Here is a 16456-nt window from a genome sequence, read left to right on the forward strand (position 1 = left end):
CAAATCCTGACCCTCAAAGCAGCGCAGGGGTGAAGTGCTCCCTCCACTGTGTGCTTGGGGCAGTGGGGGAGGGGGTCTGAATGCAGCCCAAGCAGCCTGGACAGCAGGACAGGACAGCAGGACGAGAGGGTTCTCCAGGAAGTCAGCACCCCCAGGAGAAAAATAGGGGAGCGGGAGAGGCAGAGGGGAAGGGGGAGCGGGAGACAGAGCAGAAGAGAGAGAACAGGGCTTCTCTAAATGGTGATTATAAGTCAACATAATCACAGAAGAAACACCTGAGCACCGAATTTGTTGCCACGTACACAACAGGCGCTCAATAAAAACTTGCTGGTGAGGGAGTTAAATGTGACTTCCTAAACAAAGCCTGCTTTACTGTAAGTGAAATAAATATCTGTTGGATTGAATTTAATTGAAATAGGCAGCAGGTTAGCAGCATAATTTGGGGAGCAATGGAAAAATGGTCCCTCACCCCAAATCCCTCTCCTACTGGAAATGCCAGAGTGCTGGAAATTTCCAGATTCCTCTTCTGGGTTAATGGGGTAATAAAAACCTTGGTGTAAAGCAAATGCTGTCTGGTAGGCATAACCGATGAATTCCATTGCAAATGGAATTAGACTCAACAGCCCGCTGTGAGAGACTCACAGGAGCTGCCTAGAGCTCTGTCCTGAGGCCACACCTGCTCAGCAGACAGCAATGCTGAGGGAATCACTGACGTCTGCCATGGAAGGAGAATGGGGCTTGACACTAGGGGAGCCATGTATTTGCCATCCTTGCCTGAAATCTTTGAACATATTAGCTCCAACAAAGAGCAGGCCCCTATAGGAATGTAAGCTGGGATGGACACTCTGGAAGGGTCCAGACCACAAGAGTCTTACCTGAAAAGCAGGCCAGGGAATTAGCAGCTGGTATGCAGGAGGAAGATGCTAGAAGCCCCTGTGAGTCGGATTCCTCATCCAATTCTAGTCGGATGCTAGAATCCGACTCACAGGGGCTTCTAGCATCTTCCTCCTGCATACCAGCAGGGATAGAGAAATGTTATCAGAAATCTAACTTCATCTACTTCAATCGTGCCTTGAGCAAGTGCTTACTACAGACACTACAGTATAGTGGGAGACCATGGCTCTTACTCCCCCATCACATGAATTTGTCTGGTTTTTGTGAAACTCTCCCACCAAGTTCCACCAACCACAGGGGAGAATGAATGGATCACTTCATGGGCACACCCAGGGATGATGCCAACAGCCTGCCATGAGCACAATATGTATTTGAAGCCTAAGTTTTAAGCTACGAGTCCACGTAAAGTTTGCATTTAATCATATGACTATTTGCTTTTGTAGAAATATCTTTTTTTAATTTTTTTTTTAAGACAGAGTCTCACTCTGTTGCCCGGGCTAGAGTGCTGTGGCATCAGCCTACCTTACAGCAACCTCAAACTCCTGGGCTTAAGTGATCCTCCTGCCTCAGCCTCCTGAGTAGCTGGGTCTACAGGCATGTGCCACCAAGCCTGGATAATTTTTTCTATATATTTTTAGTTGGCCAATTAATTTCTTTCTATTTTTAGTAGAGACGGGGTCTCACTCTTGCTCAGTCTTGTTTTGAACTCCTGACCTTGAGCGATCCACCTGCCTTGGCCTCCCAGAGTGCTAGGATTATAGGCATGAGCCACCGCGCCTGGCTCTTGTAGAAATATTTAAATTACTTACCACTTCTATTAGAGTAATGCCATCTGTTATAAAAGATCAAGCTCGAAACCTTGGTGGTTTAATACTTGAGAAATCTATCTTTTACTAACACAATGTCCATGTGCGTGTGGCTAGTCAGTGGACAGCCTGCCCCTTGGTCTTTGGACTCCACCCTCCTTCAGGGGCTCTAAGTCCTTTCCATTCAACTGGCAGATGGGGAAAGACATGCTTCTCAATTGCTTGAGCCCAGAATTGACAGCCAGTCTCCCCACATTCCATGAGCAAGAGCTGATCACAGGGCTCCACTTAAATGTGACAGTAGTTGGTAAATATAGTCCTTGACTACCCAGACACACTCTGGGTAACTAGTACATCTTTAGCTCATCAGTTACTGTTTTAACTTCTTCCTCTCCCCAAATCTGTGGGATAAGTTAATCCTCCAGAAAGATGTGCTGAGTTTGATCCCACTCTTTACTCCTCCCAAGCACATCGCCACATGTTCCCAAAAGGGTTTCTACTTCCACTTAGGAAACATGGAGGTAGTCCAGCCTCAATAATACTCATTTTACCATTTTCCCTCCTCTTCTCTCTGCTCCCGCTTTCTCTTCCTCTCAAGCCCGTTACATATCGTCAGGATTTTGAAAGTGGGCCCAAAGCCATGCTGAATATTGCCAGGAAATGGCTGGCTGGCTGTCCACCAAGAGACCTTCCAAAGTGGCATTATCTTAATGAATTTTTCACAGTCCAAGGTCTGGCCAGAAGACTTACAAGTCCAAAAATTCAATCTTGTTAGTGTTCCAGGATTTGTCTGACTTAGGAGGGCTGACTTATGTGAACTGAACTCAGGAAACACCAAAACTTCTCACCAAAATGTCAATACCTCTATTGGCAAGATGTGCAACTATCAAGGATATCAAATATTCAAATTATTCTACTCAACCTTTTTTCTCTCTGAAGAAAATCAACTGAGGAGTTCAAATTACAATCAAAAAGCTCCTTGGTGAGTTTACTCACACCTGTAATTCCAACACTTTGGGAGGTCAAGGAGGGAGGATTTCTTGAGGTCAGGATTTCAAGACCAGCCTGAGCAAGAGCGAGACACTGTCTTTACAAAAAATAAAAAATTAGCCGGGTGTGGTGGTGTTTACCTATAGTCCCAGCCACTTGGGAGGCCAAGATAGGAGGATTGCTTGAGCCCAGGAGTTTGAGGTTGCAGTGAGCTAGGATCATGCCACTGTACTCTGGCCTGGGTGACAGAGGATGACCCTGTCTCAAAAAGAAGGGAGGAAAAAAGCTCCTTAGTGAGTCTGGAATTATAGCATGGGTTGTTTAGTTAGAGGACTTAAAAGCTTAATGGCACCAGGCAACTGGGGCCTGATGAAGCTATCAACACTGGTATACTCACGCCAGCTTTTCAGGGCCCTCCTCTGTCTTCTGCCTTAAATCTATGCTCACTCACTCCCTCTCTGATTGACACGCTTTTTTTATTATTATTATTTCAGAATCTTATGGGGGTACAATCGTTAAGGTTACATGCATTGCCCTTGTCCCCCCTCCCCCCTTGAGGCAGAGCTTCAAGCGTGTCCATCCCCCAGACAGTGTGCATCGCACTCATTATGTCTGTATATACTCATCCCCTCCTCCCCCTCCCATCTGCCCGACACCCAACAAATGTTTGTTTTTCTTTTTTTCTTAACATTTTGGTTACATTTTATATCTTTGCCTCTCCCTAGCAAGGGTTAGAGGTACACCCTTCCCTGCCACAATGTTCACCCCATCCCACAGATGGAGGACTATCCTCCCAACCCCTGAATCCCTGGTGAACACCACCAGCCTTTGGGCACCATAGTGTTAATCAGTCAGTACCAATTTGATGGCGAGTATATGTGGAGCCCATTATTCTGATCTTGTGATTGACAAATTCTTTAAGCACATCCATGCCATCAGCAGAGTTACTGCCAGATCTGTACGCTGGCTTCTTCTGGCATGGTGGACATTTTTGCCTCTAAGGTGAATTTGTGTCTGACCGGCCTCATCCACTGTTATAATTTTATAATCAAGCTTGTGAAGCTAGGAAGAAGAAGAGAGGGGAAAGGGCAGGAAACTCACTCTCATCTCTGGCTGCACCCGCTGATGTTATTCTAGAATGAAACAGAGGCACTTATTTGGAGGTCTCAGTAGGAAAAGAAATTGGGCATTTATAGATCCTTAACTGAAAAAAATATTTCTCTCCTCTTTTTCTAGGGCCAAGGCAGACCCAGCAAGATGCCTGCAGGCTTCCCATTCCAGGTTGTAACCCAGAGCTGCTGGCAGCCAGTACACACTGAGGGATGGGTCATAATCAAAGCCAAGAAGGGTTGCCAAGTTCAATGCCAGGGAAGAGTATCAAGTTTCAGCTGCACTAGGTGTGAACTAGACTGCGGATAGATCATGGAAAGGTCACTGGCCATGGTGCAAGAAACAGGCCTGGAAGCCAACAGCAAAGAGGGTTCAAGTGAAATAGAACAGGGTGGAAGCTCAAAACAAACCGGGGCACCAGGAAGCTTTCTTTCTTATTGGGATTGGCTAGCTGAAAGAGCAACACCAATCGGGCACTAGAACATCTGGGAAAGTAACCTTCTTAAATTGAGTTTGCAACATCAACAGGCAATTTTGTGGGATGGTGAAGAAAGGGACTCAAGCATGAAGGTCCATGGAGGACAGGCCTCTGCCAGATCGCCCTCACATCCATCCAGGTTATATAAAAATAGGAGACCTGCTCTGCGGTTTCAGCTCTGACAATAATGGGAAGCTCGCCTTCTGAGATTCACTTTGCCTTTCTGAGCCTTAGTTTCTCCTCTGTTAGATGAGGCATCTGAAATCACTGCCGTGCAAGGCCCTCTCCTGTTGTATGATGAAATTGTGCCTACAAGATAAAGCAGCCCTTCAAGCACACATGTCTTCTTATCCTACATTGAAGAGATCCACCTATAGGAAAAAGGTTTGGTGGGGTTATGCTTTTTAACCTTTTCAACTTATAACATACATACAGAAAAGTGGGGCCAAACAGCCCTGCAAACAGCCCTCAAATTAAGAAGCAGAGCTCTTACCAGCATCGCAGTAGCTTCCCTTTGTCCCTTCTCTGTTTCTGTCTCCCCCCCAAAAAGTAACCACCATCCTCACATCAAACAGGATGATAGATTAGTTTTGTCTGGTTTAGAACTTAATGAAAACCGAATCATACAGTATGAACCCCTTTGTGTCTGGCTTTCCACTCAATTATGTGTCTGTGAGACTCACCCAAGCCACTGCATGTAGCTAGGGTTGGTTATTTTCTTCTTGCTTTATAGTGTTCCATCATATCACAAATTTATTTATCCATCTTATTGCCCACAGGCTTTTGAATTATTTCCTATTTTGGTATTATGAAAAATGTTGCTATGGAAATTCTTATATATATATATGTCTTTGGGGACACATTTGTAAGCATTTATGTATTCGTTATCCACTGCTGTGAAACCAATTGCCACAAACTTAAAACTTAAAAGCACCTGTTTATTGTCTCGCAGTTTCTCTGTGTCAGAAGTCCAAACACGGCTTAGCTGGGTCTCCTGCTTCAGGGTCTCTTACAAGCTGCCATCAAGCATCAGCTAGGGCTGGGGTCTCATCTGTAGGCTCAGCTGGGGAAGGTTTGGCTTCGAGCTCACACAGTCGTTGGCAGAATTCAGTTTCTGGAAGTCTGTTGACCAAGGGCTTCAGTCCCTCACTGGCTTTTGGCCAAAGGCCATCCTCATTTCCCTGCCACGTGGGCTCCTCCAACATCAAAGCACACAAGCCAAGAAGCAATAGTCTGCTAGCAAAACGGAACTTACGACTTCACGTGACATGATCACAGAGGTGATATCCTGTCACAGTTGCTGTACTCCATTGGTTAGAAGCAGGTCACAGGTCCCATCCACCCTTGGGGGGAGGGGATTACACAAGAGCATGAATTCTAGGAGGTGGAGAAAACGGGGGGATGGGGGGGTCATTTTAGAGATTGGCTGCCACAATTTCTGTTGGGATTACAACTGGGAATGAAATTATTTGGCCACAGGTCCAGCTTCAGTTTTGGAAGTCCACTAATTTTCCAATGTGATTATACCAGCTGACATCCTCACCAGCATTTCATCTGAATTCCATCTTCTTTTCTACTCCACATCTGGGATTGATTTACACAGGTTTCCTTCTGGTGTGAGTTATCAAATTGTTCCTGACAAAAGAAAACAATGGCTTTCTGCACCAGGCGCTGTGTTGGGTTTGGGAGTGTGCCTTACTCTCTGGCTGAACCACGAGGTAGAATTCGAAAGTTCCCTCCCTTGAACTACTCATGCCTTCCCTCCACTCTCCTCAAGGGTGACAAATCCCTGTACACGCAGAGTCAAAAAACGTGCCGACTGCAGCAGCACCATCAGTGCTAGTGGCCACCAAGCCACAGGGTGAGGACACTGGAGAAAGAGTGCCACCACTCACTTACTGGAGTCCCCTGAATACTAGTCACTGTTTATCCAGCCTGGGTAGAGCCAATAGGAGAAACTCTGATTGGGCCCTGTGCTGTTAACTGCTCCTAAAGGGGTGGTGATATGCAGATGCAGTAGCATGAAAGACTGCCATTGTCACTCCTCTTCCACAGCAAGGTACATGGGACATTCAATAACAGTTTAGTTAGGACACAGTAGGAGTAATAACTCTCGCAGGCACCTGCCCCCAACAAGTGCCTCCTAGGTTTCTCTATTGTGAATGGAGACCAGGACCCAGATGCAAAAAAAAAAAAAAAAAAAAAAAAATGGGGGGCATGGAACACAATGAACCAAGAGCATTTCTGGGATTTCCATGAGTTTCGTGAATATTTCTTCCCAAGTGTGTCTAGCAGGGAGGGCTCCTGAAAGTCCCTCAAGAGTGCTACTAACAGCACTGGGGGGGTAAGATGAATGAGCTGCCTGGATTTGAAAAAGTTTTCAAAGAAGTTCTTAAGGGACAATTGATTTGAGTAGGTTCTGCATAAAATACCCGCCTGTGGACACCTGTGAAATGTTGAGGCTAATTGGGGCTTCCGATGTTGATTGTGGAAGAGTTTGGGGGTTGCTGCTTTTCCTCCAGTGACTTCTAGCTCCTTTTCTACTTCTCCCTTTCAGTGGGGCTGTTAGCGTATCGGATGTAAAGAGTATCACATGGAAGCATGCTTTTGTGTGGAAGTCATTACTGTGAACACCTGTTCACTGTTGAATTTAATTGGACCACAGCTGGTGCTGATTCTGTGTGCAGGGGGGGCTGCTCCTCCCGCCGAGGAGTTCACTGTCAGTGGTAACAGTGGGGAAGTCAGCGCTGCAGAGTTCAGCTCCCACATTGTACAGTCAAGTTCTCTACGTCCTGTATGGTTAGTTGCCTCTGAGGTGCACCATGGTAAATTTAGGCAGGCAAGAAGGAAAAAGGTGCCTACCTCTTTGCTCTATTTTATTAAATCAGCTCAGTTCTACTGTGGAAATTTGGGGAAATACTGGGAAGATGACTGATAGAAACCCCACATAATTATTTATAAAAGAAACAAAGAAATGGCAAATTCACTTAAAGTAATTTTCTTAGCAATATTAGCTGTTCACCTAAGTCCAAAGATGATAGGGACTCAACAAGCATATAAATAGAAACCCATCAGCGTAGCCCAGGGATAAGCAGATAATGGCAAATTAAGATCACATTCCTGCTTCAGGACATTGCCTTGGCCAAGGACTCCTTGAGTAATACCCCCAAAGCACAGGCAACCAAAGCAAAATTAGACAAATGGGATCACATCAAGCTAAAAGCTTCTGCACAGCAAAGGAAACAATCAACAAAGCAAAGAGACAACCCACAGAACGAGAGACAATATTTGCAAACTACCCATCTGACATGGAATTAATAACTAGAATATATAAGGAGCTCTGACGACTGAATAGGAAAAAAATCAATCCAATTAAAAAATAGGCAATGGATCTGAATAGACATTTCTCAAAAGAAGACACATAAATGGCCAACAGGTATATGAAAAAATGTTCAACATCACTAGTCATCCGAGAAAGGCAAATCAAAACTATAATAAGATATCATTTCTCCCCAGTTAAAATGGTTTTTATCAAAAAGATAGGCAATAATGAATGCTGGAGAGGATGTGGAGAAAGGGGAACCCTAGTACACTGTTGGTGGGAATGTAAACTAGTGCAACCACTATGGAGAGCAGCAAGGAGGTTCCTCAACAAACTAAAAATAGAACTACCTATGACCCAGCAATTCCACTAGAATTGTATACTAGGTATATATTCAAAGGATGGGAATTCTGTATATCGAAAAGATATCTGCACTCTCATGTTTATTGCAGCACTATAAACAATAGCCAAGATATGGAATCAACCTAAGGGTCCATCAATGGATTTATGGATAAAGAAACTGTGGTACGTAATACACAATAGAGTATTACATATCCACAAAGAAGAATGAAATCCTGCCATTTGCAACGACATGGTTGGAACTGGAGAACATTATGTTAAGTGAAATAAGCCAAGCACAAAAAAACAAATCTCACATGTTCTCACTCATATGTGGGAGCAAATATTAAAAACAACTGATCTCATGGAAACAGAGAGTAGAATGATGGTCACCAGAGGCTGGGAAGGGTGGTGGGGAGGAGGGGGGATTAATGGGTGCAAAAGTATAGTTAGATAGGATGAACAATATTTGACAGCACAACAAAGTGACTATAATCAACAATAAGTTAAGGTATACTTTTAACTAACTAGAATGGAATTAGAATGTCCCTAACACAAGGAAATGTTAAATGCCTGAGGTGATGGATACCCCAATTACCCTGATTTGATTAATTCACATTGCATGACTATATCAAAACATCACATGTATCCTATAAAGGCATACAACTACTATGTCCCCTAATAATTAAAAGATTTTAAATTTAAAAAAAAGATTGCATTCCTGATTGAAGCATATTAGTAGAAAAAGAATGTCGGTGGCCTTTAATAATAATATTAAGAAAAAGCTCAAGTTGTTGACTTGAACACATGCTGACTTGCATATTTCAGTAGTTTAGATGTAATTCACATTACTTATTCATTTACTATCAAAATGCATTGAAACAATGAAACATTGTGTCTACTTTATAAAGGCTCTTGCTTGATATTAATATTAATATTATTAACATCCATTATTCTGAGATGACCCATACGTCCCAGGGATAGCAATAACTCCTATAACACATAAAACGTCCATGCTGAAACAAATCTGATGATTCTTGGTTTTGGCTGTTCAACAGGCTCATTGCTCTGTGTCTGAGGCTATCAGGTATCAAGGATATGACCCATCTTTGGGGGAGATAAAACAGAATTGCTCCTAAGAATAACAAGTCAGATGAGCATAACTGTATCTAAAAACCATTCCAGGACTCCATTTTTTTGTTGTTGCTTCAGTATTTGCACAATCCCTTCATTCATGGCATGAGAAAACCCACTTGATTCGTTTTGCTGGCTGAGAACAAGATCTGTGTCATCATCCTAAATCCAGGAGGTAAAATGAAGCTGAGCCTTTCCCTAAAGCCAATGGCAGAGCAAGACATAAAATGCAGACCTCTCCTCCTGGGAGTTCCACAGCCTCTTCACAATCACAGTAGCCCTGGCCCTTAGAGAGGCAGCTGCCCCCGAACCGAACGTGGGCTCCCCAGAGCCGCGTGCAGCTTCCAGTCCGACTTTTCCCACCTGTGCCATCTTGGGTTCCTCACTCCACCCCCATGGATAGGATCGAATCAAAAAAACTTTGCAAAAATGCTTTGTCAACTGTGAAGAGCCTTACAAATGCAGAGATGTTTATGACTCAAGGGGCAATTTTTCAGCCAAACTGAAAACAGATTTTTCTGCGTGAGAAACTGTGCTCCTCTGAAAAGCAACAGTGAGAGGTGTAAGGGGGGCAGCGTTCACCCTCTTCTCGTCTCTTTCTGATCACTTGTGATTAATGATTCTCTTTAAACAGACACCAAATACAGCTTTGCTGCTGATCAATAGATGCTCTTTCCCAATTGTCTTCATTTCAGTTCTCCACTTTTTTAACCAAATGTGGCAACCAAGCTCTTCGAAGAAATGCATCCGTGGGCGCACACACCCCCTCTACTTCCAGCACAGATGGTGAGCGGTTTGAGCTCGTATAAATGAGGTCACAGACACTTCCTCATATGCTGACATGGTCTTTCTATAGCTACACTAATCCCCGCCACCGCCCCGACCCCAATAGTTGGAAAGATGAGATGCTTGCCTGGATTGGCTGGCGGGAGCAGATCACAGAGCGGGGAAGGAAAGTGCTGGGGAATGGCACTCCGGCTGCAGTGGCCTGACGCTCCCGCCTCCGTGCTCACTCCAAAGTCACTTTGGTATCAAAGACCGTGCCTGTGCTGGGTCAACTACTTTGCTCTTAAATGATCAGGCACCGTGGAAGTCGGGCCAGAAAAAAATGACTGATGTTCATTTTCCCTGAATTGAGAAATAGAGCCACACATGGAGCATTTCTAAACGAGAACTTAAACTATTCCGCGTGTGGGAATTTGGGCCTTAATGAAAACGAATGCTGGGCCGACTGCCTCTCCGAGTGCAGGCAGAAACCCGGCTCGCCGTGCGCCATGTGAAACATGAAGGAAGCCTGGGTATCCCTCAAGAGCAATGCCACGAACCACCTGCTCTGGGTTTTGATGTGCGGGCTGTTACCACCTCGAGGGGACTGTTCCAAATAGGGAAATAAACAAACACTGAGTCCTCCAGTGAGCCCAGGGCCATCACACAATGGCAGCACCTAAAACACCTGCCTAAAGGATCTCGGATGTGTGCATCTGCTCAATTTAGGGCCATGAGCGTGAGCTATTAAAGCCACCAAGTCTCTGAGGCGGCGTATCTTCCGGAGAGTGAGCTCTGTCTGGAGCAAGCTAAGCACATCTCAATTTTGGCCACTGGCTGACACAAGCCTGGGAGATCTCTTGGGGTCACAGCCCTGACACCTGCAGGTTTGTATTTCCTCTGTTCCAGGGCCACAACTTGCAGTTAGCCCTGCCATGTGCTTGGTGGCATGCCCAAGCCACTCCCACACAGCTGGGCCACATCCTCTCCCCCAAGTTCATGCGGTGAAATCTAGACATTTCCCTAACTTGGCAGAGCAGCCCGATCTTCCTCCGCTGGTGCCACCTGTCTCCACCCTGACGCAGGCGATCTCCGGGGACGGCCAGCACATGGAGAATCGCACATAGAGAACGGTGGGCACTGCACCTCACACACACTCCCTCCCTGAGCAGAGCCACATGTTCCCCTCCCCAGAGCTGCTTGGCTTCGATCAACTAATTTGGAACAGTGATCTTGACACTAGAAAATGCTCTTATCCAGCTCTGTGGCCCAGCCTGCTCCGCCTATGGGCGGACCCGCTCAGCTGAAGCAAAAAATTATCCACCCAGTTTGCTTATTATTCACAGCCTGCTCTGGGCTTGGTGGCTTCATCTGTGTCCCGTAGGAGGTGACATTCTGGCAAGAAGACCTGCACAGCTTTGTTGTCCTGCTGCTCCAGCTGATCCATCAAGCCAGGCTCCCATGCCCCCTTCCTGGGTCCTTCACGTCTGCCGAGCAGAAGGGAACTTGGAGTCATTCCATTAGCCCAGCGGTGCTCGAATGGGAATGTGCATCAGGGGATTTTACTGGCAATGCAGGTTTCTGGGCTCTGGATCTAGAGATTCTGATTCAGTAGACTGGGGTGAGTCCCAGGAATCTGCATTTTAATGAGTACCCTCTCCAGGTGAGTCCAATGGGATGACCCAAGGACCTTATTTTGAGAAACAGCCTCAGGATCTGGGAGCACCAGCAAGCTGAGGAGCAGGGCCCCTGTCTTGTGTGCCGCCATCTCCCCAGCTCCTGACACAGCACGTGCACTCACAGGTCGCTCAGCAAATCCCTGTGCTGGATGAATGATTGGATATGGCAGCAGGAGTGGTATCCTGGTCTACCAAGGGTAGTGAGTATTAAGCGAATCTTTCAGGAGTAATCTAGGAACATGTCAATAAAGCAACAGAGTCCAGACCCTTTAATTTGGCAATACCTTTTGGGAAGAATGTACACAAAAAGAATGACTTTTAAAAAGTTAGAAAAATGGCATTCATATTGTTAGAAAAATTATTTACATGGGAGAAAATTTGGAATCCAGCAGGCACGATGCAGCAGAAAGATGGGCACCTGCAGGATGAGACTCCTACCTGGGCACCCAAGTACAAGCGTGAGCCGGCAAACGGAACCAGCAAGATGCGTGGAGCAGGGCCCTACCCTGTCTGTTCCCGCAGAGCACGCGTGTGCACCCACCACGCTGGCCCGTGCACATGGAAGGTTGCAAGTGGTTAGCGGTTAATGTTCGTTTGGTTCTTTTTATGTGCAAAGCAGCCCACATGCACATGAACTAAATAAAAACAAATGAGGCTGCTGCCACGTGGCTGGCCTCGAGCTCCCGGTAAACATCTAAAGAAGATGATGGCAAGAGGCAGAAAGTTGGGCTCAGAGTAAAAACATCTGAGACGTGCATTGGTTTTGACAGACAGAGGAAATCACTCACAGATGCCTGGGTATGTTCTTCTCCGGTGTCCTCCCTCTCGCTCCCCTGGCAGGCTCTTGGGGCTGCAGTGGGGTCCTCCCTCTCCACCCTCCCTTCCTGCCCCAGACCTTCTGTACAGAAGGGTCCCCTTGGCCTGATCCCAATAGAACAGCACAGAGCCTCTGTCCCAGAGGCAGCTCCTCTGGCCAGCCCTTCCCGGCGCGGCCCTTCCCAGCGACTCGCAGAGGTACAGCTACACACGATGTGCAGGTCTTAAAGGAACCCTAAGAGTGTGCCTGTCCCACCTGGTTACACCGTCTATGTTTCAGGCAGTTCTCTTTCCTACCACCTCTGTTTTGGAAGGCCGAAAGGCCAGCTCACTAGGCGCCTGGCAACTCTTCCCAAAGGGTCTGGGGTTAAACAGGGGGCATGGCCAGAGGCGGATTGTCAGTAGGTTGCCTCGCAGCTGACACCACAGTAAGGCTGGCAAGGAAGGTGCATTCACGGGAGCGTAGCAGGAAAAGCAAAGAGAAAGTGGTTTTTAAAAGATGAAGCAGCCAGTTCAAGCCAAACAAGCATTAGCAGTAGCATCTCTCCCAAAAGCCAAAGAAAGACAGAGCCAAAGAAACAGCATATTTAAGCACTGTGGCTTTGGCTGCTAGCTCCTTAGAAAACAAAAACAAAATGTAACGACGTCTCAAAGCCTGTGTCTGCTAACAGCGCTAAGATTGTCAACCTGGGAATAACGTACCAGGCTTACTCTTTTAAAATGAAGAGAGAGTTTAATGATTTTAACATTATCCCACAGGTCTCACAATGGATTCCTTTTCCCCGTTCCTGGAGCAGACAGCGAGGCCGCTCATAGACACTGGTTACAGGGCCAGGCAGGCGGGGGGCGCAGACCGTCGCAGTGGCTTTCCCTCCCTTAGGGAAGTGCAGGGCTTGTTTTGGGGATGAAGACTCCAGACATTCTGTAATGAAAGGGCTGTCCACCCCGCATGGCAAAACACGCCCAACTTTGGAATACCCCACACTAGATAATCCTGTAGGGGAAAAACCTGTTTATAATTTATCCGAGCCTAGACCCTAACTTGAATTTAAACCAAGCAATTTTTTTTGCATTATTTCAATATTCATTGAATTCTGAAAATGTACTTAACCTGTAAATCTAGGGAAGATTGCACTTGTTTATTTTTTATTGGAATGAAATTCACAATACATAAATTAACCATCTTAGATGTCCAGCTAATTTCTTTCTATCTTTAGTAGAGATGGGGTCTTACTCTTGCTCAGGCTGGTTTTGAACTCCTGACCTTGAGCGATCCACCTGCCTCGGCCTCCCAGAGTGCTTAGGATTATAGGCGTGAGCCACCACTCCTGGCCATAAATAAACCATCTTAAAGCATACAATACAGTGGTATAAATGTACATTCACACTGTCATGCAACCACTACACCATCTAGTTCCAAAACATTTCCATCACCCCAAGAAGGAACCCCATATCCATTAAGCAGTCACTTTCTGCTCCCCATCCAACCTAACCCCTGGCAACCACTAATCTACTTTCTGTCTCTGTGGATTTACCTATTCTGGATACTCATTTCATGTAAGTGGAAGCATACAAAATGTGACCTGTCATGTCTGGTTTTTTTCACTTAGCCTAATGTTTTCAAAGTCCATCCATGTTGTAGCATGTTTCAGTACTTCACTCCTTTTTATGGCTAAAGTATACTGCATTGCACGTATATCCCACATTTTATTTATCCATTCCTCCACTGATGGACATTTGGGTTGTATCCACCTTTTGGCTCATACGAATAGTGCTTCTAGGAATGTTCATGTACAAGTGTTAGATTGAACACCTTTTTTTCAATTCTTTGGGCTTGGAGTACACAGGAGTAGAATTGCTGAGTCATATGGTCATTTTATGTTTAACTTTTTGAGGACTCTGTACTTTGTTGGATATGAAACTCTACCAAAAATTACTCGTTATTTCAGAAAACCACCCTGCTAATGACTATGCCTAGATCAGTCTACATTTGTAGCTGCCGTACTCCTCGGTACTAACACACAGGTTCTGTCACCTGACTAATTTAACTAGAAAGTATTATTTTAAGATCATTTCCCTTTTACATTATAGCCAGATCATTAAATTTTTTAATTATTCATGAAAAATAGGTTATATCATCTATACAGCTGAAGATAAGGAGTTATGCGCATTATGAGTTTTTTGTTTTTGTTTTGTTTTGTTTTGGAGACGAGGTCTCACTATGTCACCCAGGCTGGAGTTCAGTGGTCCAATCATAGCTCACTGCAACCTGGAACTCTTGGGCTCAAGTGATCCTTCCAGCTCAGCCTTCCTTAGTAAGCTGGGACTACAGGCCTGAGCCAATAGCATTTTTAAAGAGAGAAGTTCAGCCTGATAGTGTTGGAATCCCGACCAGAGAATTCATGGCAGCTCTCTGCATCCATGGAAACTAGATGACATTGATACCAAAATGCTGTGCAGGTCAGAGTGTCTACACCTTTTTGTGACAAAGCCCTGTGGTTTCCATTTGCATAGCCTGAAGATTACAGGTGTGGTGGCCTCAAAACAGTTAACTACTAACTCACAGATGATAATATTTATGATAGGGATGATGAACAATGGGACATAACAACCGAATGGGATGGAACATTGCCTCTGCTCAGATGGGGAGACGTTTTCAGGGTGCCTCTTCCTAGAAGTAGTTCTCTCCCACCGAAGCCTGGTAATGCTTCGGTACGTGTCCCTCGTACACGAGAGAGAGAGAGAGGAGCTAGTCACATAAAGCCGCAGAGAACTCTGAGAGGGTCAGCCTCCTTAAATTTCAGCAGCCGATCTGTGCAGCAGTAAATTAGAAACAGGGAAGATAAAGCTGTAAAACAGTTGATGAAAACACTATACTTAAAATATCATCCTACCCGTTAAATTCATGATAGTGGTTGCCTCTGGGGATGTGGGGGAAGAAAATTCAATCAAAAAATGTTTCAACCTCCTCTGTACTGTTTTATTTCTTTTATTTAAAAAAAAAAAAAAACCTTGCAGAAAATAGATTAGCACATTGATATTTGTAAATTCTGGAGAAGTGAGAAAATAGTGACTGGTTACGAAGTATATGTAAACTTCTGTATTATTTTCTCAAAATTAAATATGGATGTGTGTATTAAAAAATCTTAGAACAATCCTAGTCAGAAACTGAGCATTCTTGGTAGTTTATATAAAACCCCAAAATGCGACCGATCTAGCTGAAACTAACGAGGATCAACGTGGGAGCAGGATGTTGAAAGGAGAGGATGACCAGAGAGGACCAGAGCGGAGGCACTTCTGACCCCTTTGGGATTCTGGAGAAAGGTTCCAACACTTCATCCCTCATACAGGAGAGTGGGTATTAATGCCAGAGCCTTGCAAGCAATAGTAATTGTGGTGTTTGTAAGCATTTAAAATTTTGTTTTGTATTCTGTATCTAGATGGGTTCAGTCATCACAATTAATCTTTTATGTTCTCTGAATGGCATCCAGAGCTAAAAGAACTTTTCCAAGTATTGCTTAAGAGAAATACAAGGCCAGGTGGGAACCAACTGACATTTCAGCTAAGAGTCTGATGCCTAAAAGAGCCAACCGGTAAGACACTGTGGCAGATTAAAGATGACCACAAATTTTTGTTCTCCTCTCATCAAAAAGGTGAAGTGTATTTTCCATCCCATGGAACCTGAGCTGGCCGTGACTTGCTTGACCAACAGAATTCAGAAACAGTGATGTTCTGGAACTTCCAGGCCTACATCATGTACCTCTTAGAAGACTCGATCTGGGAGGCGCCAACGGCGTGTAAGCTGGACCACTCTGAGAATGCCACCCTGCGAGGGAGCCCAAGCTAGATGAGCAGAGATGTCTTGTGGAAGGAAAGCAATGACCAGCCACTCCCAGAAAGCAATGTTGCAGCCATTGCACTCCAGGCACCAGACATGGGCGTGAAGAAGCCATCTTGGACATTTCAACCCCAGCAGACGCAACATGGAGAAAAGCTGAGAAAACCAACTGAGAGTTGGAAACACAGCCCCAGAGCTATGTCTCCAATTGAACTATTCCAACCATCTCTGGCCATGTGAGCCATCCAGTCATCAGAGAACAGAGGGGGGTTGTCCCCACTGAGC

Source organism: Microcebus murinus, chromosome 8, assembly GCF_040939455.1.
Source record: "Microcebus murinus isolate Inina chromosome 8, M.murinus_Inina_mat1.0, whole genome shotgun sequence".
Lineage (NCBI taxonomy): Eukaryota > Metazoa > Chordata > Mammalia > Primates > Cheirogaleidae > Microcebus > Microcebus murinus.